The 17,681-nt window shown below is 36.7% G+C and overlaps 1 protein-coding gene across 2 annotated transcripts in view; it reads right to left on the minus strand.

Annotated features, from left to right (window-relative positions):
* The window catches only part of LOC118004280 (disks large homolog 1-like), a 1,118,862-nt gene that overhangs the window by 406,514 nt on the left and 694,667 nt on the right, over nt 1–17,681 (minus strand). The gene's annotated exons all lie outside the window — the stretch shown is intronic.

The raw sequence follows: 17,681 nt of genomic DNA on the forward strand, positions 1-17,681 counted from the left end.
ATGGGAGATTTCCTATCCTCCTCTCTCCTATCTCCAATTAACCTGTCTCAGGAAAGACATGAGTCTTGTGGATAAGGCAGACTTCATTTCAAATTCACTTAGCTTTCATAAAATGTTTGTACACTAGTAAAAATGGGATAATATATATTTCTTTGCAGGATTGCAGAAAAGAAATATTATTAGTTCATTCACTCAATTTAATGAACTAGACACATATTTATTGATGAGGCACATAATAGGTATATGTTGTACACTATCTGGAAGTGATAATAATATTTATACTTTTTTCAATTAGCTTAACTGAAAAATATATACATAATATATATTCCACAGCATACACATTAGCAACAAGCCCCATTATATAATCTGATAAAAATCCAGTAGGTTAACTTTCTCCTCACAGTCTCTCTCACATGATATGCTTCCTGAAGAATTGGAAGCAGAACACTAGGACTCAGGGGACCTTGGTTTGAAACCATGCAATACAAAAAGTAATAGGTAGTTATTATTTCTGAGGAAGGAAAAATATGATTTAAGTGGTTCTTTCAAGGGATTAGCTGGAAAGTGTTTGGAAGGAAGGATTAGAATATAAATCTATTGATGATATGAAGACCATCTGGAAGGCTATGGTATACTCCTGGTATGTGAAGAGGAGGGATGGCACTGGGAAATGAAACTGGGAGATATTTTTAGAGAGGCAGGTTTGGTGACAGATACTATGTAGATTAGTTACAGTTTTATTCTGGACCAAAAATTGGGATCATGCATGGTCTTTCTACAGATGTCTATGCCACATGTAAATGAAGGACATGAAATCAGAAATTACAAATACCATCACATTTCTGACATTTCTAAGACTTTCTATGATACGCAGAAAAGCAGGACAGGGTTTTAAACATTCTAAAAATCTGGGGCAGAGAATCATCAAAGATATAGAGGATAAAAGTGAGGCTAAGGTTTCTAGCTTCGGAGACTGGAAACTCAGTAGTTCAACTGAGAGAAACAGAGTAGAAGAAGGTAATGGGTTGCTTTCTATCAGTCTTGGATATGATAAATTTGAGGTGATGGCAGGACCTCCTGAGCAAAAAAAAAGAAGCCCATAAGCAACTATAACTACAGAAATGGAAAAACAGAAAAAAAATTCTTTTAAATGACTTCCAAAGGAATCAACATATTATAAACAAATTGCTGATAAGTCCAGCTCAATGTTTTTAAGAAAGCAAGAAATACTTTTTTTACTGTCGTAAAGAAATTTCAAAATCTTGGACTGTACCTTGCTTTATAAGGCATAAGGCAACTATTGGGAGTACATCATTAAAAAACAAGAATTGGAAAGGTCACTTAATAAATGAAATATGTTGTTTGCCAGTGAAAAATTAGTTATGAAGGAATGGACCATCCACAAGTCCTGAAAAGGTCAAAAAGACTGCCAAGATGGCCCTGGTAGAAGAGACTAAAAAATAAACATAAAATGAATGGAAGCTGCTCTCTGGGGCAAGTACTGACAAATATATTTAAGCAGGAAACTCATCAAAAGAATTTTTTTCCTTATAGCAAGAGAATGATTGATAGAAGATGTGTTGCAGTAACATGGTTTAATTCTATTTTGTTTCATAGAAGAGATGAACATAAATTGTACCTTTATTTTAATATTTCTCGGGCGCCTGGGTGGCTCAGTTGGTTAAGCAACTGCCTTTGGCCCAGGTCATGATCCTGGAGTCCCGGGATCGAGTCCCGCATCGGGCTCCCTGCTCGGCAGGGAGCCTGCTTCTCCCTCTGACCCTCCCCCCTCTCATGTGCTCTCTGTCTCTCTCATTCTCTCTGTCTCAAATAAATAAAAAAAAAAAAAATTAATATTTCTCTTCTAATTCTTGGTGTGGTAAATGGCCATTTTAATAAATCTTACTTGAAGAATGTATATACCTGCAATAGTTAAAACCTCAAAATGAGGAATCAGACCATTTTGGCTTCCTTCCAATGTTAGATTTTCATGATTGGAAAATCCGCAAAGCAATCCCCACAGACTGAAAATTATGTAACTTGAAAAATCACACCATTTCATTTCTGCAATCATTAAACTCATTGTTTCAAGTAGACAACAGATAAACTAAACCACCACATTAAATTTAAATGATATTTTCTGAGAACACACGTTTTTAAAAGGTGCTATTCTTCAGAATAAGCATTCTACATTCCAGTGAAATAGTCTAGGAAAGCCAATAAATAAGAACCAGAATGATTATAAAAATCATCAAAGAGTAACTTTTAGACAATTAGGCTAAGGAATTAAGAAAAATCATACATAAATATTTTTATGAACAGAAGTCTATAAAAGCTTTATAATCGCAAAATATAAATATTCTAAATATCCATCCAAAGGGAACTAATGAAAATAGTCATAGGATATCTATGTAGTTGGCACCTGGGTGGCTCAGTCGTTAAGCGTCTGCCTTTGGCTCAGGTCATGATCCCAGGGTCCTGGGATCGAGCCCCGCATCGGGCTCCCTGCTCAGCGGGAGGCCTGCTTCTCCCTCTCCCACTCCCCCTGCTTGTGTTCCCTCTCTCGCTGTGTCTCTCTCTGTCAAATAAATAAATAAAATCTTTAAAAAAAAAAAGGATATCTATGTAGTTGAATACAATGCAGCCATTAAAATCATGTTTTTGGAAAAAATTATAGAGGACAATAGTCATAATATCTCAAGTATGTAACACCATATTTGGCATAATGAATATTTTGTAATAAATATGTATGAGTTTGTATGTGTGTCAGTGTGTGCAATAAAGAAGATGGAAGCGCATATATCAAAATAATAATAGAGATAATAGAGGTTTATTTCTGTGGGATGAAGTGGTTCTTAATTTAGGGGGTCAGGTACCCCTCTGAAAAAATGATGAAAGCTTTGAACTCTTGCAAAGCCAATATATCTAAAATTTGCCTAAAGAGTCAAGGTCTTTATGGATTCTCTGGAGTCTGTTCATGAACTCTAACTTGGGCCTTTGGAGGGAATAGTATTATGAAAATTTAGTTTCTGTACTTCAGTACATTAAAAACAATTCAATTGGAATGTATTTTGTTGTCAGAAATCAACCCCAAAATGTGGTTTCTTTAAAATACTACAGTAGCATTTTATAAATGTTAAAATGCTTGGAAGTAATTTTCCCAGCTATTTCTTAGTGCAAGCTAGCAAGTTATTGTATCTCTGTTTTATATGTGGGGAAATTAAGGCAGAGAGCAATTTTCTGATTTGTTCAAGGCCACCCAGCATGTTAGTGGCAGAACTGAGATTACAAAACACTGCTTTCTAGGCTCTGATTAGCCTACAGAGCTGCAATAACTACAAAATGTTATAACTTTAAATGTAATTTCAACATTTCCAAAAATATTTTTTTACCTTTAATCTTTAGTTCTTTGGGAAAAATAGTTCTCTGCTGGAGCAAGTCTTTGTTATATGTGTAGAGCAGTATATATACAATAATTGCTTCAGTTGAAAGCCTCCCTATTTAAAGCCTAGAAATCAAAAACTCAAAGAAAACTTTATTCTTCACTTGCAAAAAAAAGTGCAGAACTGTCTTTTGTTGTTGTTTTTCTTCTGATTTAGAACAAATCAGATTACCCACAACACCTTAATAAAATTTTTGGTATTCTGTTAAGTAAAAATTTTTAAACATTTTTTCATGATTTTTAACTTATTTAAGATTCCTTAGGCAACACCACCAAAAAAGAATTGGGATTCAGTTACCTTCCTGCCTCATCCTCTGGTCCAATATCTAAAGTGAACACGCAAGCATAGCCTCCAGCCAGGGCCAGGGAAGTCTCAGGTAAGGGGCTGGGGCTGCTACATTTGAGATCATCACTAATTTCTGCTTCTGAATACCAAATTCTGGCTTACCTTCTCACCAAAACCTGAGAGACCCCGATTTTCTTCTTTTTATATTCCAGTACTTTATATGAGAAATGTATTGTAAGGAAATCCAGAGAAAAATCTCTTTTTGAAATATCTACCAATTATAAAAGCTTCAAGAATTTGAGACTCCATGGGGGAGTTCACGTTATTTCTCTTGTTCTCTAAGGAACACAGAGGAAACTGTCATCTCAGAAAATATCTTTTTATTTTTCCTTGAGAATCTAGAAAAATCAGCTGTGAAAGAATACATTCTATGACATGCTGAAAAATTATATTTAATCAGATTCAAATGTACCAGGAAGAAATATGTCTTCTTTCCATTCCCTCTAGCCAATACTAGGCGTAACTGTAAAATACTTGAAGACAAATCTCACTAGTTCTTCTTTCAGAGCTTTCTCCATCCCATCTGGACACTCCCACAACTCCTTTCTCTTTGCTCCTTAACTGAAAGACCAATTCTCTCCAGATGTTCAAGGGTTTCATCTGCCTTTTAATCTTTCACTCATTCAGCAAAGATTTATTGAGAGCTTCCTATGTGACAGATACTCAGACAGGAAAATATCTAACTTCCCCTAAAGTATTCCTTTGTCAATATGCACATTTCTTTTTTAAATAAATGGTTTAGGGAAAAGATGGTATTTAGCAAAATAATAATTACAATGGTGGTATATTAACCATAGGAGGGAAACGTATTTAAGGATGTGGAGCAGAAACCTTCCAAGCTCTCAGGAGGAATCCACCAATTCTGCCATTAAGTAAACATTTTCAAAATTTATTGAATATCTAAGATTTATGGAAATTTCAATTCACTATACTTTAAATTCTTTGGCATAGGAAAAAGCTTTACTTTTAGGTGTTAACAATCAGAGTATCTAACTCTAATAGGGATCTAGAACCTGAAAGATGAACTGACATTAAATTGAAGGCATTTCTGCCTTCATAAGACACAAAAAGAGGTACTATTTTTGAGAAATTTAATGTTTATTCTCAATGTTTGCCATTTTTCACATACAATAACACATGTTGTGAAAATCTGTCCTTCGGTGAATTTAAAAGGAGAAACTGAATCAACAAAAGCACAGAGATAGGAAAGTTTGAGATATGCTTAGCAAATAGTAAGCAATCAAATTAGATATATAATGTTTCTCATAAAGGATATATAAAGATGGAAAAGCGGGATGATGCATTAAAAATCTGCTTTAACATTTACATAATATTCATTAATCCACTGTGAGTTGTGATAATAAAAGTTGACATTAGATTTTATGTTGCTAAGATAAAAAGTATTCTGGAGAAATGAGAATTCTAGAACCAGAAGCTTATGGAAGGCAGGAGAAAATGGGCCCTTTGCCCCTCAATTTCAATCTCAGGCAAATGAGATTTTTCACTAAGTAACGGCTGAGATTTTCAAATGTCAAAATAGATTTATTTGTGGAAAGAGAAAAATAAAAATTAGAATAATTCCTGAATGATTTTTTTCAATGAGTTAATTAGTTTAAAAGAGTAATTATTTAATGGTATGAAAGGCCAGTGACTACAAGACTGAGTAATACCAGCTCTGGATAAATGAATGGACCACATGCAACACAGAATCTTATGTACTTGTGAGAATAAACCATATCCGTAGGGTAGCTTTGTCTATGGCCTTTGATAATTTATCTGAATGTACAACTAGGTAAATGTTGCAAGGAATAGATCTCATATCATCTTTAAAAGACCTTTTATATTCCTTTTATCAAATGCTAGAGTAAGTTAGTGGCTTCCTTCCAGCCAAAGTCAAAGGGCTTCTTGTCTTCTACTTATTATTATAAAATTGTTTTATGTATTTGTTTTTTCTATGATAAGAAATTCAGTAAAGGAAACATTCTGTATGTTGCCAGCTGACAAATTTATTGAGCTACCCCTGACCTTTTAAGCTGTGATTTCACTTATTTTTAGAAAGGCACCCAAAAGACTTAAAAGACAAATGTATTATTAATTTTTATAACTAATAGCAATAGTCTTGTAAATTTTCTAATTTTAATCAATGTTAAGGCCTAAGCCTAATCCTCTGCAGATAAGGGAAGACAGCTTCACTTTTAGAACATCCATCTCTAACTTTACATCCATTCCTCTGTTTGGATTTCCCATCCAGTCCATATGAATTCCAAGCTGTGAACCTTCCTCATTCTTCCCTAACCCAATTAAAATGTACCTATGTACTATACACTGTTGGTTGCTTATCCATCACTTGTGCCTCCTGCTTCTTTTTTAACAGAATCCTAATTTTGTTCTAGCATCCAACTGTCTTTGAAGTAACTCAGGATAAATTGACCCAACTCACTTCAAGGGGTGTATGCTGATTAGCCTAAGCCTACTGGCAAATGACATTTCCCTGGTAACAGTGGTTGACCTGAAAATGGACAGGGGATCTAAGATGATTTAACCATACTGAAGAAGTAGCTCTCATTCTCTTTATCACCCTCTCCCCCACTAAATGTGGACAAAGCAACATTTTGACTGAATTGCTGCAGGCAGCTATCTTGAGACCCAAGAGGGGAGCCAGCCTGAGGCCGTAGCTTTCTGCACACAGAGGCAAAAGGAAGAGATAGTAAATCATTCTTAATAACTTCTTTGAGCTTCTGACTCAACCAGTGCAGGAATACAACCTACCTCTGGACCTCTTGTATTTGAACTAAAGATTTTTATTGTTTTTGAAGCCAATGTGAGTCGAGCTTTCTATTTCAGAAAGCTTCCTAACTGATATACTTACGCTCTGTTTCCTTAGAAATCCTGATATTTGTTAATTCATGTTAATTTGGATCTTTTTATTCTAGTTTAAAAGATGAAGCACTCAATATGTATTTAATGTTAGCTGAGATATCTTAAAACATTAAACACAGTGTGTGATTTTTTTAACCTCTAATAAGTGCATCATAGACCAATTATCAATTTAAAATAAAAAGAATAAAGCAAAAGTCAGCAAATTTTTCCATAAAGGACAAGATTGCAGGAACTTTCGACCTTGTGCACCATATGGTCTCTATGCAGCTGAACTACTGTAGTCTGCTATTTTCAGTGTGAAAACAAACAAATGGTTATGGCTACATTCCAATAAAACTTTATTAACAAAAGAGGCAGCCAGGTTTGGGATTTGACCCTGTGGATGTAGTTTATAGACCCTTGAATTAAAAAAAAAAACAACTCTCCTACCTGAGGTAAAATGTTCACTTTATGGCAAGAACTGTCATATTTCTCTCCCATCTTCTTTATATACCCTTATGTATATATTTTTATAACCTATTATAGATAATAAGTCCACTTTCTTTTCTTTTCTTTGTCTTTGTTTTTGTTTTGCTGAACAGTGCTAAAAGGTCAAACATCTGTGGACTGATAAATGTTTGCTGCCCAACCTACCCTCCCTTAGTGTTTTATAAACTGGGACTCCACTTCTTTTTTGGGGGGACTCCACTTCTATCTAAAGGAGTTGGGTATTTGTGAAATGTGTATAATTCAAAAATAGAGGAGGGAGGAGATATAAAGAAAAGACCAAAAAAAAAAAAAAGAGTTGCTTTAAACTTATAAATCTAAATGAACAGTTATTCAATTTACCCTTCTCAAAACACAATGTCAATGATATTTTGAAATGTTAATATTTCTTAAAAATGATATAACTGTATATTGTTTTATAGTTTATGAAGTTATTGCTTTGTTTGAGTCTTACAATGACTCTTTAAGCATGAAAGTATTAGTCCCCTTTACATATAAGGAAATAGATGTGGCGCCTGGGTGGCTCAGTCGTTAAGCATCTGCCTTCAGCTCAGGTCATGATCCAGGACCCTGGGATCAAGCCCACATGGGGCTCCCTGGTTGGCTGGGAGCCTGCTTCTCCCAATCCCCCTGCTTGTGTTCCTGCTCTTGCTTTCTCTCTCTGTGTCAAATAAATAAATAAAATCTTTAAAAACAAAAAAAGGAAATAGACACACAGTGAGTTTAAGGATCCTGTTTTTGATTTTACTCTTCTGGTAAGTGATAAGCTGGGAAATGCATTCTAATTTGCTGGCTCCAAATCTAGGACTCTTTGAATTAAAATTGGACAAAACATATATTATCAAATCAAAAGATACAAATACAAATAAGGTTACCTCACAAGGTACTCAAGTACACACTGGTGCCCAACAGAGAAGGATAAAATTTGTTATAATCCATTTTCCCATTTATAAATGAGCTTGATAAGGCCCACATCATCATTGGTTGGGGATAATTACAGAGACTAGAAGGAAGATTTCAACCTCCTTAAAAAGGTATAGGGAGAGGATGAGATGATGGTGAAGAAGCAGGTTATGTAAGAGAATGTGGCTCAAAAATAAATAGGAAAACCAAATATTATATATTCCTCATAAGAATATGGATAATAGGAGTTGTAAGATAATATCAGTTTTGTCTATAGGTATTTACAGATCACAATCAATGATCCATGCCTCATGTCATATATTTTCCCATTAACATAGGTTTTATAAAGGTGATGCTTTTTTTTTTTTTTAAAGATTTATTAGAGAGAGAGAGAGAGTGCATGCAAGTGGGAAGAGGGGCAGAGGAAGGGAATCTTCAGGCAGACTCCACAGATCCTGACCCAGGGCTCATTCCCAGGACTCATGAGATCATGACCTGAGCCAAAACCAAGAGTCAGCCACTTAACTGACTGAGCCACCCAGGCGCCCCAAGGTGATGCTTTAATCTATGTATTAATCAGGGAATTATTGATAAATTCAGTGTCCTTAAGAAGTTCTACAATAGAATTCTATATAGTTTACCCTGTTAAAGATCTTTAAGAGTTTTTTTTTTCTTTTTTAAAGATTTTATTTATTTATTTGACAGAGAGCGACACAGTGAAAGAAGGAACACAAGCAGGGGAAGTGGGAGAGGGAGAAGCAGGCTTCCCGCAGAGCAGAGAGCCCGATGCGGGGCTCGATCCCAGGACCCTGGGATCATGACCTGAGCCGAAGGCAGACGCTTAACGACTGAGCCACCCAGTTGCCCCTTTAAGAGTTTAATTCCACTTTAAATTTCAATGTTAGAGGGCCACAGCCCATTGGAATACTCTTCTGTAGAGACTGAAAAATTAAGAATCAAATGCTGATCTAAATAACTGATCTAAACCTTCAATCTAGTATGTGGGGAGAGGAGTTTATCTGTACTGTCTCCTCATAAACTTTGAGATAGTAAAAATCTCCAGAAATTTGGATGCATATGGAAGGGTAAAAATATATTGCTTATATTTACTAAGGGATATTGAAATGCTCAAAATTATCTGCTTTCTAATGGACCTCTGTCTAAGTGTATGATCTTCTAATTAAAGAAACATTGAAAAAGAAGTTTGAAAAGCTGTGAAGTTTCTGATGGTCTAGAAAAAATTTGGAGATCTTGTATTGGTTCCAAAATACATAAAAAAAAATCTAATATAACACTGTATGTTAATTACATTTCAATTAAAAAAGGACAAAAGGAAACTTGAAAATTTGAAATTCTAAACTTTTGTCTTTATGAGGATGCTTTCTGAAGCTTGAAACATTGGGACATTCTTCACCCCATAAGGTCTACCGTCATTGCACCCTAAAGAGGATCCTCACTATCATTTCCTTAGCCAGCATGAAATAGCTTTTAGCCCAGACAAGATCCTCCCTCCACTCTTAAAACCAAGATCTTGATAGATGCCCGGAATCCAGTGAGAAAACCATGTCCAAAACTGGACTCTTGATAGCTTTCAGCCAATTCTGACACCAAGACAACTTGGGTAAAAAAGTCAGAATGTCTGAGGTCATCTTCTGACTATGACAAGCAACTTGGTAATCTTCCTTTACTCACTATATATGCAGTGAAGCCAACGTTTTTTGTTTGTTTGTTTGTTTGTTTGTTTGTTTGTTTGTTTGTTTGTTTTTAAGGTATCCAAAGTTCTTTATAGCTTGGCCTTTGCTTACCTGTTAAGCCATGTTTCCTATATTTCATTAATTTTTGCTCTAGTTATTTGCATCTAACACCTTAAAGTTTACATGTTACTCTGTGTGTTCTTCATTTTGGTACTTGGCTCTCCCACTCCTACCTTTGCCTGTTGAGCCTTCCCATACCTGGGGCATGTGCCCCTCCTCTGTTCTTATAGACTCTGAGCATAGCTCTTTCACAGTAGTCACCACACAGTTTTATAAGGGTCTCCTCTTCTAGAATATAAGTTTTGGAGAGCATACTCTTTGCCTAATGCATCTCTATCACCAGTGTTTAATATAGTATTGGGATATATGTGTTCACAATATATTGGTTGAGTTAGTAATACATAGGCCCTTATCTGCTTTATTTAATTATTGTGAGAATGAACTAAAAACTAAGAACTTTGAAAAATATTATCATTAATCTCTGATATATATATGTAACATATACATACTGAGAAAAATATCATATTTTGGATTGTATTAACTATCTGTGCAGGAAGAAATTAAATTTATGTGGCAGAATTCAAAAATTTTGTAAAAGACTAGACACACACTCCCTTGAGGTTGATTGCTGTGAGGGAGAGTCACGTCAGCGAGACAAACCCAAACAAGACGGGGCCCCAGGAAGTGTGCAGAGTAAACCTAAACAGATCTAGCTCTGTAACTGGGTAGGTATGATTAATGCTACATCTAGAGCCAGATTAAAAGCACCCATTCTTGTCTTTTGAGCTCTGACTGGAATTCTACAGACTCCAGTGCCCCAGGTTCTGTGGGATGACTCACATTTTCTGTTTTGCCTGTAAAATAATGGACGGTATTTTTTAAAAGTCCTATAATCCTTCCATAAATGAAAACTTATAAAAAAGCCAAATATAGCAACATTTAAACATACATAAGCCTTTTCCACCTTAAGAAGAAAAGATGTTCCCTTGACTCCTACATCCTCACCCTGTTACTGCTCTGCCTCTCTCCTCCCCTTCACAGCCAAAACTCTGAAATGGTTTTTAATATTCACTGTTTCTACTTCCTCACCTCCCACTCATCTTTCACTCCATTCAGGCTTCCACACCCTCATTCCACCCAAAGAGCTCTCATTAAATTCACTAGTGGCCTGCCTGTCACTAAATCCAAAGCAAAGAAGGCAGAGGAGTAGGAGACCTGGATTCCTTCTCCTCTCAGGAATTCAGCTGGATAGGGATCAAACCATTCTGAACCCTATGAACTCAACAGGAGATTGAAGAAAAGAATAGCAGCAACTCTCTGAACAGAAAAGCGACCACTTGCTGGAAGGTAGGACGCATGGAGAAGTGAATCTGAGGTGATATTTGGGAAGATAGACAGCGGGGAGAGGGAGGCTTCGTCAGCTGCTACCGGCAAGTGATAGAGCAATGGAGCACAAAATCAGAACTTTTGGAAGTCTGCTCTGCTGAAAGTGGAACCCTCTCTGGGAGAGTGTGGTCTCAGGACCCTCAGGGTCACAGAAAGACCAGGGGTGCCTGAGTGCCACAGAGCTCCCAGGTATGGGAGCAGGGAAGCCGGCTGCAAAGACGGAGCCAAGGAATGGGCTCTCAGCTCAGGGTTGCCATAAACCATGATCCGCAGAACAGTTGGGCCACTGCACTTCCAACAGGGACCCAACAAGGGGCAGATCCGGGGAGACTCCCCTTCCTCCCCCAGGAGGAGTGGGGTGGGAGCACACCACAGGAATCTGCTGGGTTTGGAGACTCCACACGGGGTCGTGTGCTAGAGATAGAAACGCTCAGTCACAGGCCGGGTGAGCACGGAGTGCGGCCAGAGACCAGAGGGCCAGGAGTGACTGACTGCTTTTCTCTGGGGGCTCACTGAGGAGTGGGACCCTGAGTTCTTGGCTCCTCCAGGGCAGAGATTAGGAGGTCTGCATTTTCACTCTCGTCCTCCAAAGCTATATGGAAAGCTTGCAGGGAACAAAAGCTCCCGAGAGCAAACCCAAGCAGATTACTTAGCTTGGCCCCAGCAAGGGCGGGGCAATTCCGCCTCCGGCAAAGACATTTGAGAACCACTGCAACAGGCCCCTTCCCCCAGAAGATCAGCAAGAACAGCCAGCCAAGAACAAGTTTACCCATCAATGAGAGTGGCAGAATGCCAGCACTAGGGGAATACTGCACATAGAATTCATGGCTTTTTTTCCCATGATCCTTTAGTCTTTCAAAGTTAATTTTTTTAATTTTCTTTTTTTTCTTTTGAATTTTTCTTTTTCCCTATTTCAACCAACATCTTATCAATCCCTTTTTAAAAAAAAAAATTTATTTTTCATTTTTAGAGTCATATTCTATCCCTTCATAGTAGTTAACCTTATTTTTGGTATATATATATAAGTTGTTCTCTCTTTAAAATTTTGAGATACAGTTTCTTCTAACAGACCAAAATATACCCTAAATCTCTAGTGTACGGCTTTGTTCTAGTCTCTCCCTTTTTTTTTTTAAATCTTCTTCTTTCTCTTTTCAACCATCTTCTTATCTTATCAATTCCTTTTATAAAATCTTCTATAATTGTCATCTTTACAGTCATACTCCATCCCTTCATTGTATTTACCCTTATTTTTGTACATATATAAGCTTTTCTTACTTTAAAATTTGGGGAAGCACTTTCTTCTAAAAGACCAAAATACGCCCAAAATCTAGTGTGTGGCACTGATCTATGCACCAGCCTGATGACATTTGATCATATTCTGGTTTTGTTTGTTTGTTAGTTTTTATCTTTTTTTCTTTTTTCTTTCTTTTCCTTTCCTTTCCCCTGGTTTCAGGGCTCTCCTGATTTGTTTAGTGTATATTTTTCTAGGGTCATTTTTTTCCTGTTAGCATTTTGTTCTCTCATTCATCTATTCTCGTCTGGACAAAATGACAAGATGGAAAATATGACCTCAAAAAAAAAAAAAAAAAAAGAACAAGAGGCAGTAATGACTGCCAGGGACCTAATCAATATGGACATTAGTAGGATGTTGGAATTAGAGTTCAGAATGACTATTTTAAAGATACTAGCTGGGCCTGAAAAAAGCATGGAAGATACTAGAGAAACCCTTTCTGGAGAAATAAAAGAACTAAAATCTAAACAAATCAAAATCAAAAAGGCTATTAATGAGGTGCAATCAAAAATGGAAGTTCTAACTGCTAGGATAAATGAGGCAGAAAAGACAAATAGTGATATAGAAGACCAAATGATGGAAAATAAAGAAGCTGAGAAACAGAGAGATAAACAACTACTGGATCATGAGGGCAGAATTAGAGAGATCAGTGATACCATAAGACAAAGCAATATTAGAATAATTGGGATCCCAGAAGAAGAGGAAAGAGAGAGAGGGGCAGAAGGTATATTGGAGCAAATTATAGCAGAGAACTACCCTATTTGAGGAAGGAAACAGGCATCAAAAACCAGGAGGCACAGAGAATCCCCTCAAAATCAATAAAAATAGATCAACACCCTGATATCTAATAGTAAAACTTACAAGTCTCAGAGACAAAAAGAAAATCCTGGAAGCAGCTCAGGACAAGAGATCTGTAACCTACAATGGTAGAAACATTAGACTGGCAACAGACCTATCCACAGAGACCTGGCAGGCCAGAAAGGACTGGCATGATATATTCAGACCACTAAATGAGAAAAATATGCAGCCAAGAATACTCTATCCAGCTAGGCTGTCATTGAAAATAGAAGGAGAGATAAAAAGCTTCCAGGACAAACAAAGACTAAAGAAACTTGCAAACACAAAACCAGCCCTGCAAGAAATCTTGAAAGGGGTCCTCTAAGCAAAGAGAGAGCCTAAAAGTAACATAGACCAGAAAGGAACAGAGACAATACACAGTAAAAGTCACCTTACAGGCAATACAATAGCACTAAATTCATATCTTTCAATAGTTACCCTGAATGTGAATGCGCTAAATGCCCCAATCAAAAGACACAGGCTATCAGATTGGATAAAAAACAAGACCCATCAATATGCTGCCTGCAAGAGACTCATTTTAGACCCAAAGACACCCACAGATTGAAAGTGAGGGGGTGGAAAACCATTTACACTGCTAATGGACACCAAAAGAAAGCTGGGGTGGCAATCCTTATATCAGACAAATTAGATTTTAAACCAAAGACTATAATAAGAGATGAGGAAGGACACTATATCATACTTAAAGTGTCTACCCAACAAGAAGATCTAACAATTGTAAATATCTATGCCCCTAACATGGGAGCAGCCAATTATATAAGGCAATTAATAACAAAAGCGAAGAAACACACTGACAATGATACAATAATATTAGGGGATTTTAACACCCCCCTCATTGAAATGGACAGATCATCTAACCAAAAGATCAACAAGGAAATAAAGACTTTAAATGACACACTGGACCAAATGGACTTCACAGATATATTCAGAACATTCCATCCCAAAGCAACAGAATACATATTCTTTTCTAGTGCCCATGGAACATTCTCCAAGATAGATCACATCCTAGGTCACAAATCAGGTCTCAACCAGTACCAAAAGTTTGGGATCATTCCCTGCCTATTTTCAGACCACAATGCTTTGAAACTAGAACTCAGTCACAAGAGGAAAGTCGGAAAGAACTCAAATACATGGAGGCCAAAGAGCATCCTACTGAAGAATGAATGGGTCAACCAGGAAATTAAAGAAGAATTAAAACAATTCATGAAAAGCAATGAAAATGAAAACACAACTGTTCAAAATCTTTGGGATGCAGCAAAGGCAGTCCTAAGAGGAAAGTATATAGCAATACAAGCCTTTCTCAAGAAACAAGAAAGGTCTCAAATACACAACCTAACCATACACCTAAAGGAGCTAGAGAAAAAACAGCAAATAAAGCCTAACCCAGCAGGAGAAGGGAAATAATAAAGATCAGAGCAGAAATCAATGAAATAGAAACCAAAAGAACAGTAGAACAGATCAATGAAACTAGGACCTGGGTCTTTGAAAGAATTAAGAAGATTGATAAACCCCTGGCCAGACTTATCAAAAAGAAAAGAGAAATGACCCAAATCAACAAAATCATGAATGAAAGAGGAGAGATCACAACCAACACCAAAGAAATATAAACAATTATAAGAACATATTATGAGCCGTCCCCATCAAAATACTATCCACTTTTTTCAAAGAAATGGAACAAATAATCCTAAAATTTGTATGGAACCGGAAAAGACCCTGAATAGCCAGAGGAATGTTGAAAAAGAAAAGCAAAGCTGGCAGCATCACAATTCCAGACTTCCAGCTCTATTACAAAGCTGTCATCATCAAGACAATATGGTACTGGCACAAAAACAGACACATAGATCAATGGAACAGAATAGAGAGCCCAGAAATGGATCCTCAACTCTATGGTCAACTAATCTTTGACAAAGCAGGGAAGAATGTCCAATGGAAAAAAGACAGTCTCTTCAACAAAAGGTGTTGGGAAAATTGGATAGCCACATGCAGAAGAATGAAACTGGGCCATTTCCTTACACCACACACAAAAATAAACTCCAAATGTTTGAAAGACCTCAATGTGAGACAGGAGTCCATCAAAATCCTAAAGGAGAACACAGGCAGCAACCTCTTCGACCTTAGCTGCATCAACTTCTTCCTAGAAACGTTGCCAAAGGCAAGGGAAGCAAGGGCAAAAATGAACTATTGGGACTTCATCAAGATAAAAAGCTGTTGCAAGCAAAAGAAACAGTCAACAAAACCAAAAGACAACCGACAGAATGGGAGAAGATATTTGCAAATGACATATCAGATAAAGGGCTAGTATCCAAAATCTATAAAGAACTTATCAAACTCAACACCCAAAGATCAAAGAATCCAATCAAGAAATGGGCAGAAGACATGAACAGGCATTTTTCCAAAGAAGACATCCAAATGACCAACAGATACATGAAAAAGTGCTCAACATCACTTGGCATCAGGGAAATCCAAATCAAAACCTCAATGAGATACCACCTCATACCAGTCAGAATGGCTAAAATTATCAAGTCAGGAAACGACAGATGTTGTTGGGGATGAGGAGAAAGGGGAACCCTCCTACACTGTTGGTGGGAATGCAAGCTGGTGCAGCCACTCTGGAAAACAGTATGGAGGTTCCTCAAAAAGTTGAAAATAGAGCTACCCTACAACCCAGCAATTGCACTACTGGGTATTTACTCCAAAGATACAAATGTAAGGACCCAAAGGGGTATGTGCACCCCAATGTTTATAGTAGCAATGTTCACAATAGCCAAACTATGGAAAGAACCAAGATGCCCATCGACAGATGAATGGATAAAGAAGATGTGGTATATATATATAAAATGGAATATTATGCAGCCATCAGAAGGAGTGAAATCTTGCGATTTGCAACAATGTGGATGGAACTGGAGGATATTATGCTGAGCGAAATAAGTCAATCAGAGAAAGACATGTATCATATAATCTCACTGATATGAGGAGTTCTTAATCTCAGGAAACAAACTGAGGGTTGCTGGAGCAGTGGGAGTTGGGAGGGATGGGGTGGCTGGGTGATAGACATTGGGGAGGGTATGTGCTATGGTGAGCGCTGTAAATTGTGTAAGACTTTTGAATCACAGACCTGTAACTCTGAAACAAATAATACATTATATGTTAAAAAAAAAAAAAACAAAGAAGAAGATAGCAGGAAGGGAAAAATGAATTGGGGGAAATCGGAGGGGTAGACGAACCATGAGAGACATGGACTCTGAGAAACAAACTGAGGGTGGGGACAGGTTAGCCCAGGGATGGGTATTAAGGAGAGCACATATTGCATGCACCACTGGGTGTTATATACAAACAATGAATCATGGAACACTACATCAAAAACTATTGATGTAAAGTATGGTGATTAACATAACATAGTAAAAATAAATAATAAAACAAAAAAGAAAAGATAGTAGGAAGGGACAAATGAAGGGGGTGAAATTGGAGGGGGAGATGAACCATGAAAGACTATGGACTCTGAGAAACAAACTAAGGGTTCTAGAGGGGAGGGTGGTAGGGGGATGGGTTAACCTGGTGATGGGTATACAAGAGGGCATGTATTGAATGGAGCACTGGGTGTTATATACAAACAATGAATCATGGAACACTACATCAAAAACTAATGATGTAATGTATGGTGATTAACATATCATAATAAAATAAAAAGACAAAAAAGAAAAGAAAATCATCAAATAATTAGAAAAAAAAAAGGAATACAGGTCAGAAAAAGAGAAATAAACTCTCCCTAATTGTAGATGGCATGATTGTCCAAATAAAAAATCCTGAGCACTTTATTGAAAAGCAAAACCTCCTATAACTAATAAATGAGTTCAGCAAGTTCATTGTATACAAGATAAACATATTAAAATCAACTGGATCTCCGGATATTTGCAATGAACATGTGGACACCAAAATTTAAAACACAATACCACTTACAATTTCTGAAAAAAAATGAAATATTTAGGTATAAGTCTAGAAAATATGTATAGGGCTTGTATGCTAAATACTACACAGATTGATGAAAGAAATCAAAGACTTTCTACATAAATGGAGAGATATACCATCTCATGGATTGGAAGACCCAATGTGGTACTGGTCCCTAAACTGATGTACAAGCTTAATGTAAAAACTATCAACATCTCATCATGTTTTGTTTTGTTTTGGTTTTGGTTTTGTAGAAATAGACAAGTTTATTTTTTTTTAATTATATGGAAAGACAAAGAAAATAGAATAACTAAAATAAAACTTGGGAAAAAAAGAATAAAGTAGGAGAAATCAGTCTACTTAATTTCAAGACTTACTGTATAGCTAGAGTAA

The sequence above is a fragment of the Mirounga leonina genome, unplaced genomic scaffold, assembly GCF_011800145.1.
Source record: "Mirounga leonina isolate KUSES-001 unplaced genomic scaffold, KU_Mleo_1.0 Mir_92, whole genome shotgun sequence".
NCBI lineage: Eukaryota > Metazoa > Chordata > Mammalia > Carnivora > Phocidae > Mirounga > Mirounga leonina.